The following is a 13,496-nucleotide window of genomic DNA, read 5'->3' as shown; positions in this document are numbered from 1 at the left end:
AGCCGGGCATTTGAGTGGTAGGAAACATAAACTAGTGAAATTCTACAACCAAACCCCATTTCCATCATTGTTCCTAAGGATCTATTGTCATCTGAATGCATTACCTTGAAAGAGGCTTTGTTTATGTCTTGGGGCATGGATGGGAATGGGTGGATCATTATATCTACACAGGAAGGCCTAGAGAGGATTTTGAACTAGGCCCACCCACTCACTGGTGCCTGGGAAGACCTGGCTGGAGATGCTAGCAGAAAGTCCTGTTTAGCATCTAAAGAGTATAGCTACAAGCAACAGCAAAGAGTCTTGTAAGTGGTGGGCACAGGCTAGGTCTAATTAATACACCTAACAAATACTGTGCTGGGCACTTAAGGCTACAAAAATAAATAATATTCCCTCCCGTCAAGAACATCTTGGGCTGGTGGGAAAGACAAACAGAGTTATGGAACAGTTGATAGAAGTCCTAAGGGAGTGTCATGTGCATGGGAGTAGCATCTAGTCCAGACTGAGCATGGGGAACGGCCTATGGAAGGTATCCCAGTGGAGGTGAGCTGAGGAAGAGTAGAAGTTTGCCAGGAAAATGGGAAAAGAGAAGTAATTCCAAAGAGAGGGAACAGGGTATGTAAAATCTAAGAGAAGATGGTCCAATTTGGGATTGTTAGTAGATTAGTATGGCCAGAGCTTAGAGATGAGGGTGGAGGCGAGTGGTAGGAGTGGTGAGAAATGAGACCAGAAAGATAAGTAGGTAGTCCTGAAATGGGCCAAAGTAAATAAGATAATTTAGTATATTACAAAAATGGAATTTCAAATAAGTGAGGAAAGGAGAGATTGTTGGAATAAAGGATTCGGGATGACTGTCTAGCCTTTTGGCAAAAATAATATTAGATCCCCTAGTGCACACCTTTAACCAAAATTAATTTGGGGACAGCTTTAAATTTCCAGTATGAAAACTGAAACTTTAAAAGTACTAGAAGGAAACACTTATATATGATTATATGACACCACAGTGAAAATTAACAGGCATATAAGTATTTGGGAAAAGTATTTCTAACATATCTCTTACTGAGGATAACTGTAACTATAACTGAGTTGATATCCATAGCCTTATGGATATTAGCAATGTAAATAGCATAATACATAACTTGTCTGTTAATTATAGACCAGTCTATGAACATTTAAATTTATTTATTTTTATTTTTTATTTTTTAAAGATTTATTTGAGAGAGAGAGTGTGGGGCAGAGGGAGAGGGAGAGAGAAACTCAAGCAGACTCTGCACTGAACACACAGCCCAACATGGGGCTTGATCCCACGACCCTGAGATCATGACCTGAGCTGAAACCAGGAGTTGGACGCCCAACTGACTGCGCCACCCAGGTGCCCCTAAATTTATTTTTAAATGTGACATATGTTCAAGTGAATCAGATTTATTTGGAAGAAATATTCACTTTTTTTTCTGGATAATTATGACCTCATAGCATTCACAAATACGGGTATAGCTGAGCTTATTTGAAACAATTCACAGTGGATCTTCGTTTCATAGATCAGGAGTAATCTCTGTGGATTTTTAATTTGCTCTAGATGAGGGATTTCACATCAAAATGTCTTTTTGCAGGTATGCCATTGTTTCGATTGCTACGTGAAGTGACTCAGTCTTGGTAAGATTCTATTGAACATATTTTCAAGCGAACCATCAGGGAGTCTGCATCTCCATTGCTCAGCAATGAACTGTGTGCCCTATCCTAGCAGACAATGATGTTTTGTCTGATTTGTTCATATATATGAGAGAATAAGATAAATACTATCTATCTATCTATCTATCTATCTATTTGAATAGCTTATGCTTTTGAAAAAGTACTGAACCAAAATTCCATACTGTAAAGTCATCTAGATATTAGGGTGAGTTTCCCCATCCAAATCTAGGCAGACTGAGTTAAAGGAGAGCAGGACTAAAAATACTCTGGCTGCATCTGGAACACAGGGATCCTCTGGGATTTGGTTCATTTGACCACATTCCAATCATAATGATGTTGAGCGTGGATTTTGTTCCCCAGGATGTTGAGTCCTTAAATAAATTCTTCTCACCCTTAGGATTTGTTTATTTATTCTAAGAAATCCCTCCAGGTTTATAAATTCCAAAAAATCACAAAAATTATACATATTTTCAGCAGACATTAAAACTGTCATAAAAGACATTGATCATAAGAGAAATAGGAGGTGAGTGAGGGTGGGGGCATGGTTCCTTGAAATTAGTTTTCATTTAATTATTTTAAATGTAAAACCCTTGGGAATTGTATATGTTGACCAATGGTTTCATGTTTTTCTGAATGCCATTTAACAGATAAATCAAGGGACATGGGAATTTCATTCAGAACAATTGAACATTATTGACTGCTCTTGGTATGTTTAAATAAATGCAAAGAAGAGCTGAAGGAGAGATGACAGTATATAATAAGAAAATCTGTCTCAACTCTCAGATCAGAGGAATCATGAAATTTTGATGGTAATGGAAAATTTACTTTATACCAATAACTACACTGTTTGGGTTCATAGGCTATTCCTATTTCCCCCAATTATCTTGTTATTACCCAGCTTTAATATATGTTTAAGTAAATTAATTTTCAACAACAACCATGCAATTTAAGTGTAATCCCACAGAGACTGAAAACAAAACCAAACAGCAGACTACTGTTCTTCATGGGGAAAGGCTCATACTAGTCACTATATGTCATAAATATCTAAAAGTGGACTCTCTTAGACAAGTGCAGATGAGCAAGGTCATTTCTATACTGAGTACTAACTGTATATGGAACTTGTCTATGGCAGGGGCTGGGCTGACATCACTCTGTCCTCTACAGGAGTGAGCTGAGTATGTGTGTGGGAGAGAGAGGGTGTGGGTTGTGCAGGACAACACGGAATAAAGGGCCTAAGCAGCATTGTTAGAGCTGGTCAGCCCATATTGGGGAGCTGGGAATGACTGGATGACTAGGATGGGTCCTTTGGTGGTGATTCTTAAATGCCAGGCTGAGAAAGTCACACTTGATCAGAAAGGAGCATTGTCAGCTCTTAAGTGGTGGGAATGACATAAACAGAATGAAGAGAGAGACAGGTATTGGTGGCAAAATTGAATTTTCTTTCCCTCCTGATTAATTAAGACACTTAGTAAGGGCTCAAGGCTAGATCTCATAAAGGAATGCCTAATTCACAGTGTAATTCTAAATACTGTTTAACAGATGAATCATGAATTGATACACTTGCTAATTTGACCCTTTTTACTTGTCAGAGGGAGGCCAAGGGGTTGAATCAACCATCTCAGCTTGTCTGAAACTGGAGCTGTTAGGTGGAAGTCACCTTATAGATTATTTATTTGTGCCATTTCATTTTCAGATGAGGCAACTGAGACCCAGAGAGATTGAGGAACCTGTTTAAGGCTCCATCTTGCTCCCTTATTCCCATGTAGTTCTCTGGTAGAAGGACACAGTTTCAGTCCTGGGCTCCCTGTTTCTCTCTCTCCAACCCTACTTCCATTATAATTTTGGCTGACCTTAGTATCCATGAGGATGATGTGTTCTGTTCTGTCAGTTCTTTGACCCCCATTTTCTCCCATGATCTTTTTCTTCACCTGTCTCAGCTACCCATTTCTATAGCACACCTGGGATATTATCATTACACATAACTGGATCACCTCCACATCTCCATGTCAATATCTCACTTTTTGATATCCACCCACCCCCTTTTTTTTTAGTGAGTTCCCTTCAGTTTCCCAACTCCACCAATGCATTAGGTGGGATATCCAATCCACTGACCTCATTATACTTCACTTTCTTTCATACCCCATTTTTTTCCTCACCTGGCTTAGATGCCAATGGTCCATCCCTGATATAGATTAATTTGCCTAAACTCCTGTTGTCTTATCACAAACTGACAAATTATATATGTTTGGTATATTTGCTGTCTTCTGCCTCTGAACTATACACTCTTTGTCTGCTCTGCTCCCTGCTGTATTCTGAAGGCCTAGAACGTGGTTGGCACATGGTAGGTGCTCAGTAAATATTAGCTGAATGAATAAATAGATCAGTGAAAGTGAGCATAGTTTTCAGAGGGATTAAATTTTACTTTTGTCTAGAGAGTTTGGCACATGCTTCTGTTTTGATTATTTGTAATACTAAGTTTTAGTTTTTCTTTAATTCTTTTCTCTCCTCCCACAGAAAGAAGACTCTTGTTCTGTTAGGCATTCCAGTGTCTCTCCCTTGAGCTACTTATAGGGAAGCCTGAGAATCACTGTCCTTGCCCTTCAGGGTATGCAGAGGTAAGGAGGTGAGGTGGGAAAGGGAACTTGATCATCATCTGAAGTCATCAGCTAAGCACAAACCCATATTATGTCTTGGAAAGAGATATATCAACAAAAGTAACCTACTGCGTCAAGTAACAACTTCTTGGCATTTTCCCGGGCTTTCTAAGCCCATTTCCAGGTAGAGATGATCCAGTAGGCAATTTGAATATGTGCCAGGAACTTGGAACAGAGGCTCAGATGGAGATGGAAGTTTGGGGACCACCACTACCTAGGGCTGTAATGTAGCCATAGATAGAGAGGAAACCTTCTAGGGAGAAGATGTAGAGAGAGAAGAGACAGCAGAATGCTGAGATGGCAGCCCAGTATTTCTGGAGAGCTCTGGTGCCATTAAATACACGATGACAAAGTGACACATATGATGAAGAAAACAAGGCAAGCATGTTTATACGCAGCGTGCCCCATCCACAGATACAGCTGCGGAGCCGCAATACCCATCATCTTGGGATTTAGACGTGTATATGTGTTTATGATGATTTATGTAATTAATTTACTAAAACACAAAATGAGAATTGTGACTTTGAAAGGGTTCATGGGACAGTGGTGGAGTGGAAAGGACCTGCCAGAGATGTTACAGAGTCCTTCAGTCTAGCCCCAGACATGGGGTTAATTGCCCTGCTGTGCTTCAATCTCCAAGCCTCTGGCATCCTAGCATCTCTGGGCTAGTTTCCTCATCTTTAAAATTAAAAAGGGATACTACAGGGTGCCTGGGTAGCTCAGTCGTTAAGCGTCTGCCTTCGGCTCAGGTCATGATCCCAGGGTCCTGGGATCGAGTCCCACATCGGGCTCCCTGCTCTGCGGGAAGCCTGCTTCTCCCTCTCCCACTCCCCCTGCTTGTGTTCCTGCTCTCGCTATGTCTCTCTCTGTCAAAAAAATAAATAAAATCTTTAAAAAAAAAAAGACTCTAGCTATAAAATAAATAAATAAATAAATAAATAAAACTAAAAAGGGATACTACATCAGTGAATCCTGGGGTGGTCCTGCCCCTAAGAGCAGGTTTTGTAAGTGGTCTGAAAAAGTATATTGAATTTTATAATCAAATTTCATATTTATAAAATTTATAAAAATCACATGGATTGATTTTGTAGTTCATGCTTTTGGATGTAAAGCTCAATCAAATCCTCCTGGCTGGTGGGGCTAACATTAACAAAGATGGGGAACACTGGGACTAAGATGATTCCAAGTTATTCAATTCTGCAGTTTTGTTCAGAATATCAGTAAATCAGTGCCTGGATGTTACTCTTGATCACTGCCTTTGATTAGGAGGTACAAGAAAAACAACCCATCTCAAAGACCCACTTTCGAACAAATAAAGAAGATTTTATATAAGACGAATTTCCCAACACAGTTAGTCTGGTAGAGGTGATGATGTCTTTGGTAATTTTGGGTGACTTCCCAGTCCTCACTAACTGCACCCAATTAGGTATGGATTTATCACAGCATTAAGGGGCGATCTCACTGGTGCACCCCTTCATAGCTGGCTTGGTTACTGGATCCTAAAGGGATGATAATTATAAGTGAAGAGCCCCTTATGGAAACCCCCCTGCCTTCTAGGTGCTTTCAAATAGAGATTAATACATAGGGAACAAAGTATTCTCATGAAATAATTTCTCTTTGTGTTGGATACTTAGATGGAGAAATATAGCAAACACGGAAGTACTTATAGCAGACAAGATCCGAGACCTAATGCATGAAAAACAAAAAACCACCACCTGCTTATTTTATTGAAATACAATGTCAGTAATAAAGGCTGATTTGGTTAGTTCATGCATTTCTATTTAACTTATTTCTCTGGAATGCTCTTTCCTGAGAGCTAATTGCTGAAGCCATGGAAATAACACTTTTACATCTTTGATTTTAATTCTGTGTTCTGCTTGCATGGACTTTTAAGGCTCAGTTCTCATTTCACTAGGATTTTGGTAACTCTCAGTGCCTCTAACAGAAGTCAATGTGCGTTGAAGGTAGAAGACAAATCTTTACTTATTACCAAGGAAAGGGTTAAATGTCAGCACTGGATCTTGGGCAGCTGTGCATGAGTCTTGCAAGGAAGTGCCCAGTCTAGGGGGAGGTGGAGCTGGGAGAGCAGTCCTCCCAGGAAGCTGCAAGGGGAGGTGCTCAGGCAGGTAGAGGATTCCAACTCCAGCAGTGTAATGGAGCAGTATGATGTAGACATGGTTCAGAGCTTAGGCTCTGGAGTGAGCCAGAGCTGGATTAGTGTCCCAGCTCTGCCTTTTTCTAGCTTTATGATCCTTGGGCAAGTCACTTTATGAGCCTCAGTTTCTCCATCCCATGTAATAGGGGTTAAAAACTGTACCAACTTCATAGGAATGTCATATTAAATGATTTAATGCATGTAATGCTCTTAGCAAGTGCCAGGTACAATACAGAGCTCGATAGATATGTTGATGATGGTGATGATGATGTGAACAGACAAGGATCTTTGTTTGAAGAATCTGCCAAACCAAGGAAGCAAATAGGCAGCAGGTACCTGGCAGAGAGGGTGACCATTATATCCCCAGGCTTAGGTGCCTAGGCAAGGTCCACCAGCATTCCAACAGATTGTTCCCATTATCTGAAGGACCAAAGTTCTCTGTCCTCTAGCCTATTGGGTGGGCTAGGGTTGTTCAGTATGTGCCAAACATGGAGTTCCCCCATGTGGTTATTTGTGGAAAGCTCAGTTTCCCCTAGCACAGTACTTCTCAATCCTGGTTGCATATTATAATCCCCTGGGGCTTTCATAATAAACTAATGCCCGGGCCCCACCTCTCAGACACTGCTATAATTATTCAGGGGTAAAATTCATGCATTAGTATTTTAGAAGCTCACTGGTGGATTCTAATGTGCAGTCCTGCTTGGAAACTACTGGCCTAGCAGTTTAACAAGTAAACTAAGCATTGTTTTAAGCAAGGGAATCAGTAAACATCTAGTAGCAGTATAATTGCCAAACCCATAATTATTTAATAACCAGTAGGGATAACTGGTTCTTCTTCTGTTTGACCTGTTTCTAGCATTTGACACCATTGACTCCTCCCTTCTCTCTGAAGCTTTTTCCTCACCAGATTTCCCCACTCGCTCTTTCCTCTTCACTTCCTACTGCCCAGCAGGCTCCCTCTCAGTTTTTCAGCAGCATCCTTCACACACACTTTAAATGCTTAGAGTTTCCTGGGGTCTGCCCTTGGCATGCTTTTCACTTGTTCTAAACCCTCTCTGATTTAACTCCCACTCCCAGCTGCCACCACTACCTGTATGCAAGCGTTTTCTAGTCCTGGAGTTTTAGCTCTCCATCTGTCTTGAGGTCTGGGTGTGTAAGTTCCAGCCATTGACCTGGATGTTCTGGGCCACCTAGACTACAGCTGTATGCAGTCTTTCTATTTATCCCTAGCTGCCTTATGGCAATTCCTCACTTTTAATGCTTTCTTTACATTCCTTCTTAATCTCACTCCCAGAGGATCACCTTGCTCCACCATCCCTCCTTCCCAATTATAGGCTCTAAAGTGTGAAATTGACCAATGTCCCCCCATTTCCAACTATCACTAACCTTATCAAATAAAGGCTCATCTTTACCTTGTTTCTTCTTTTTTCAGAGGAAGAGCTGTACCATTTGTTTTTCCAAGGCCAACCTCTCTACTTAGGTTCTGGATCCCATCTTGCTGACTCTTTTCATTTAGACATTGAATCAATACTTATTATTTACTATGTGCTAGGCATTGTACTAGGCAGATAATACAGCAGTGCACAAGACAGACTGAGTCTCTGCTTGTGTGGAGCTCATAGTCTAGTGGAGGAAGATAGAAAAGGTACAAAGTAACAGGTAGTTGTATCAGGTGGTGATAAATGCTAGAAGAAAAATAAAGCCATGTAGGGATTGAGCGAGTGACTGGGATTGCAGTTTTCTGTGGTGTGATCAGAACCCTGAATGAAGTGAGGGGCATCTGGGGGTGGAGGGAATGGGAGGCACACAGGCAGGCACATGCTTGGAGTTGGAGAGACAGCATGGGGGTCAGTGGAGTGGGACAGTTGGGCAGAGAAGTAGAAGATAAAATAAAAAGTAAAAACAGGGGCAGGCTTATAGCCAGACAAACAATATAAACAATACCCTACTCTAGCAGGATTACATGTTACTTTTGTGTGAGGACTGAATTTTGTTCATTTTTGTGTCCCTGGTACTTCACCCAGTGCCCAGGACATGGTAGGTACTCTGTAAATATTGTTTGGAAGCCTGACTGCATTTTGTATTACTTAATTAACAATGAATACAAAAAATAACAATATAGTCATATCATGCTGTATTTATAAGTATTTAGCATATTACCAGGGTAGATTGTGAATATGTATCAAAAATGGACTATTGAGACAGAATTCCTGAGGGAAATACAAAAATATCACCCTATTTCTTTTTTTCTTTTTTTAAAGATTTTATTTATTTGACAGAGAGAGACACAGCAAGAGAGGGAACACAAGCAGGGGAGTGGGAGGGAGAAGCAGGCTTCCCGCGGAGCAGGGAGCCCGATGTGGGGCTCGATCCCAGGACCCTGGGATCATGACCTGAGCCGAAGGCAGACGCTTAACGACTGAGCCACCCAGGCGCCCCTCACCCTATTTCTTTCACTGAAAAAAGACAAATTTGATTTTACCACTATTATTAGACTCCAATAAATATTCATCCTTTATCCCTCTAGGGGGTCCCAAGCTTTCTGCAAGTGAAATGAGCACTAAATGTGCCTGGCAAATCACTCCGATTGTTTCTACCCTGTAGCCAGAATGGAGATCTTAGTTGGTTGCTTCTTCTAACAGCTTAAAGATTCAAATAATGTTAGATTTTTTAATCCCCCAAACTAGAGGAGTCAGGGTAAATTGTCCTTGTACCACCAAACTCCCTGTGAAGAAGGTAATAGCCTGCTTTTCCTAACACTCCCCCCCCCCCCAATCTCAATGACCAAAGTGCTCAGTCAGTAAAACTCAGAGTGAAAGCGATTACAGGCAGAGCTTCCATTCCTCCAATTAACTCTCCTGGTATCTCTGTCCCTGATAGCACCCATGACCCCATCTCCACACTGGCTCCAGGGAAGCCTGGGTTAGGGAATGTGCTTGGCTTGGTATCAATCAATCATGGCCAGGCAAACAATACAAACAATACCCTACTCTAGGGGCGCCTGGGTGGCTCAGTTGGTTAAGCGTCTGCCTTCAGCTCGGGTCATGATCCCCAGGGTCCTGGGATTGAGTCCTGCATCCGGCTTCCTGCTCAGCGGGGAGCCTGCTTCTCCCTCTCCCTCTGCTGCTCCCCCTTGTGCTCTGTCTCTTTCTCTGTCTTTCTGTCAAATAAACAAATAGAATATTTAAACAAACAAACAAACAATACCCTACTCTATATATGGAACACAGAACAATCAAAAGTACGAGTGGTGACAAATGATGCTACAGACGTGAAGATTGGGCCTTGTGTCCTTTTCCTTGAGGATAATTAACTGTTCTTTTTTTTTTTTAAAGATTTATTTATTTTAGAGAGAGAGCAAGCACGAGTGGGAGGGACAGAGGGAGAAGAGAGAATCTCAAGCAGACTCTGCACTGCGCACGGAGCCCGATGTGAGGCTTGATCTCACAACCCTGAGATCCTGAGCCGAAACCAAGTCAGATGCTTAGCTGACTCTGCCACGCAGGTGCCCCAGATAACTAACTATTCTAATTCATAGCTGATAAAGGCATGTTACCAAAACAAGTTGCTGATGACCTAAGACAAGGCCAACCTTGCCAAACTCAGAGTAACCTGAGTGCATCTATCTTTTTCAGGTAAATTAACATAACTGGAGTTAGGATTTCAACTCAAAAGGCAGAGAGATCAGCAATCTACAGTATTATAAAATTTGTGCATGACTGTTAGTAGGTGGAGAGCAAATCCTATCTGCAAAAGAAGAAAATGCAGGCGTTTGAGTAAAGTGGCAGTGAGCTTAGCACTTAGGCATGCTGTTAATACAGTATGTTGCAGTGATTTGGTTAAGTCCCTCCACCCCCACCACTTTTCTTTTTTTAACTTAAATCAGTTTCTTAGAGCTAAAAGGCATCCAGTTTAGCAAAAACAGCAGGAAATTGCTTTAGAAAGATATACTTCTTCATCTTAGGAAGTGTGTTTTAAAATCTGAAGTAAATAGGCCATATAGTTCTTCCCTTCCCTATATAGCGAAGGTCATCTTGCCTGGGAGCAAGTTTTGAAAGTTCAATGAAAAACCCCTAAATCGAACTTGTAAGTTGTAAGGTTGAAACATTCTATTTATTTATTTGTCAGAGAGAGAGAGAGGGGGAGGGGCAGAGGGAGAAGCAGGCTCCCCGCGGAGCAGGGAGCGCGATGCGGGGCTCCATGTGGCCGATCCCAGAACCCTGGGATCATGACCTGAGCGGAAGGCAGACGCTTAATGACTGAGCCACCCAGGCACCCAGGTTAAAACATTCTAAACGTTTTGCTTAACAGGAGTTTGCTGCAGGCAGTCAAAGCAGTCAGTCCCTAACCGGGGGTCAAGGGGTCCTCCCTGTTTCACTGATGGAGAAAGAGAGCATAGAGTTTAGAAAAGCTTAGAGTCATGCCTTGTTACTGCTGAAGACACTCTCCTGGGTAGGGGATCGGAGGGGGAGGCAGAAAGCCTCTTTCCAGCCAAGAGTCTAGTATGAACTCAAAATAATTTATCTGAAGAAATGAAAGTGCCACTGACATTCAAGAAATAAAAGATCTAGAATGCATGCAGGAATCAGGATAACTGGCAAGCAAATGAACCTCAGCCTGGGACTTCTCTAAATGAGTCTTACACAGCCTTCCCAATCATTGTGAATCTCTTGTTATATAAACCCACTCACTTGATCGACAGAAACAGGGAGAGTCCAGATGTTAGGGGATGGTATTCCCATCAAACAAGCTGCCCTAGCTTTGATCAACACAGTCTGAAGCAACGCTGAGCAACACAAAAAACAAAAACAAAGATTCCCCCCAAACCAGACCAAAACAAAAAACCAACCAAACATATCATAAACAATGAAGAATATTTTCTAAAGCAATTAACTGGCCCATCACTTTCCAGTCTCCCTGGCTCAGAATTCTGAGAGCTTCAAAAAATTGTGCTGAATAAGGAAGTACCATTCCTTAATCAGGTCTTGCCAATTATTTTGCCTGATTTAACTTTTTTCTACCTCACTGCCCCTTTCCTGTGGCACTGTGGGCTTCACTCTGCTTTCCAGCATCAGCCTGCAGTACAGGGAGTGGCCAAGCTGCACTGGACAAGTGGATACACTTGTTCCTGAACAAGCTTCACACCACCTTCAGCAAAATTATAGGTCATTATGATGTCTACAAAGTAGAGACAGTCAGAGTTGCATGTGAGTAGTTATTGATGATTGGACAGTCCCTGAGACATGGAACAATATCAAATGGCAGTGGAACAAAGCTAGGAATTAATGGAAGCAAATAATTTGTATAAAAATTCTAACTTTGCTAAGTCATAATCTCCTAGGAAGCAATAGTTAGTGGTCTCCATTATGCCTTTGACATTTTCCATAGTGGGCACCTAGAAAATGCCTATTGATTTGGCTTGAGAACCATTTTTATTCAATAATAATGGAAATAAACTGGTTTTATACTTTTTTGGGGGGGTCAGACTCTTGGGCATGACCTTTGAACCCCCATTTGTTCACACTGGTATTTTCCCTTTCCCCTTACCCAGTGAGAGAAGGAGGTGAATCTTGAAAGATGGTGTAGTAAACATGGAACAAAAATTAGATAAAATGGTATCAACAATCATTATAATTTCTAATTTCAATTTTAATTGCATAAATTGAGACAGGAACAATGAAATGTTTCATTAGCCATCAGGCAAACTGAAAATAGATTTAAAATATTTATAATTAAAAAATATTTACAATTCATCTATTCAGTTTGTAATTGTTGAGAGTCCAATCTGTGCCAGGCACTGTGTTAGCTCTGGAGGTTATAAGGGTGAACATGACATACAGGATTTCTACGCGCAGGAAATTTACAGTCTAGTGATAAATAGAAAGACCGAGACCAGTAACCACGTTGAAGAGGGAATGAGGCTTCTCCCATTTTACCTTCATTACTTGACCTACAGGTCACGCAATTCACTGCATGCTTCATTGTGACTCACACAATTCCTTTTATTTCCATTCATTACTGAAAAATACTGCATTATGAAGTTAATGTTGATGAAACTATTGTGCTTGTACAATTCATTGTGTTTCTTTTCATTACTGGAAAACACTGCATTATAGAATTAAAGTTGCTATCATACATGACTATGTCATCATTTGCTTTGTATTTAATTTTTCTCTGATTGAGCTTCTCTTCCCTGTGCCTCTAATTCAGAATCAATGAACAAGTGTTTAGACCCAAACATACTCCCAGTAAATGATGAGGATATTTAGCAGATCTAATTTGGGGCTCAATCCCAGGACCCTGGGATCACGACCTGAGCCAAAGGCAGATGCCTAACCAACTGAGCCACCCAGGTGCTCCATGAGTGTGTTTTAAAGTGTGTGTGACCAAATGAAAATAAAGCAGGGACTATGAACATTAAAAAAACAAACAAAACTAGAACAATAACAAAAAGGCAAAAGAAAAAATGTGTATGGAGTACTTATGATGCCTGGTACAGCATATGCTCACAATAAATGTTATTATTCACACAACCTTTCCCTTTCTTAGCCTCAGCCCTGGTCCAGACCATCATCTTCCTACATCTGAACAAGAAAGAGTCCCCTCAGGGGCACCTGGGTGGCTCAGTCAGCTAAGTGTCCAACTCTTGGTTTCAGCTCAGGTCATGATCTCAGGGTTGTGAGATCGAGCCCTGGGAGATCCAGCCCCACATGGGGCTCAGTGCTCAGAGGGGAGTCGGCTTGAAATTCTCTCCCTCCCCCTCTCCCCCTCTTCCACTCCTGCGCTCTTTCCCTCGTTCTCTCTCTCAAATAAATAAATGAAATCTTAAAAAAAAGAGTCCCCTCACTAGTCTCCTTGCCTCTGTCTTTTGCACTACTATGAGATGAAACTATACTTTGTTTATCATGTTCTCTTGTTCAAGAACTTAATGGCATACAGCATTATATCCAAACTCTCCAAGCTTGTGTGCAGTGCCCCCATAACTGAATTCTTTAGCCTTT

At 41.3% G+C, this 13,496-nt stretch overlaps 1 long non-coding RNA gene across 1 annotated transcript in view; it reads left to right on the top strand.

Moving 5' to 3' along the window:
- Positions 1-1,222: 1,222 nt before the first annotated feature.
- Positions 1,223-13,496, top strand: part of LOC118518301 (uncharacterized) — a 193,112-nt gene continuing 180,838 nt past the window's right edge. The window contains exons 1-4 of the long non-coding RNA XR_013443974.1: positions 1,223-1,369; positions 1,608-1,650; positions 2,334-2,495; positions 4,201-4,301. This is a non-coding gene — a long non-coding RNA (uncharacterized LOC118518301). The remainder of the gene's footprint in view (positions 1,370-1,607; positions 1,651-2,333; positions 2,496-4,200; positions 4,302-13,496) is intronic.

The sequence above is a fragment of the Halichoerus grypus genome, chromosome 14 (assembly GCF_964656455.1).
Source record: "Halichoerus grypus chromosome 14, mHalGry1.hap1.1, whole genome shotgun sequence".
Lineage (NCBI taxonomy): Eukaryota > Metazoa > Chordata > Mammalia > Carnivora > Phocidae > Halichoerus > Halichoerus grypus.
The sequence above is the reverse complement of the archived record's forward strand: the minus strand, read 5'-3'. Positions and strand labels throughout refer to the sequence as shown.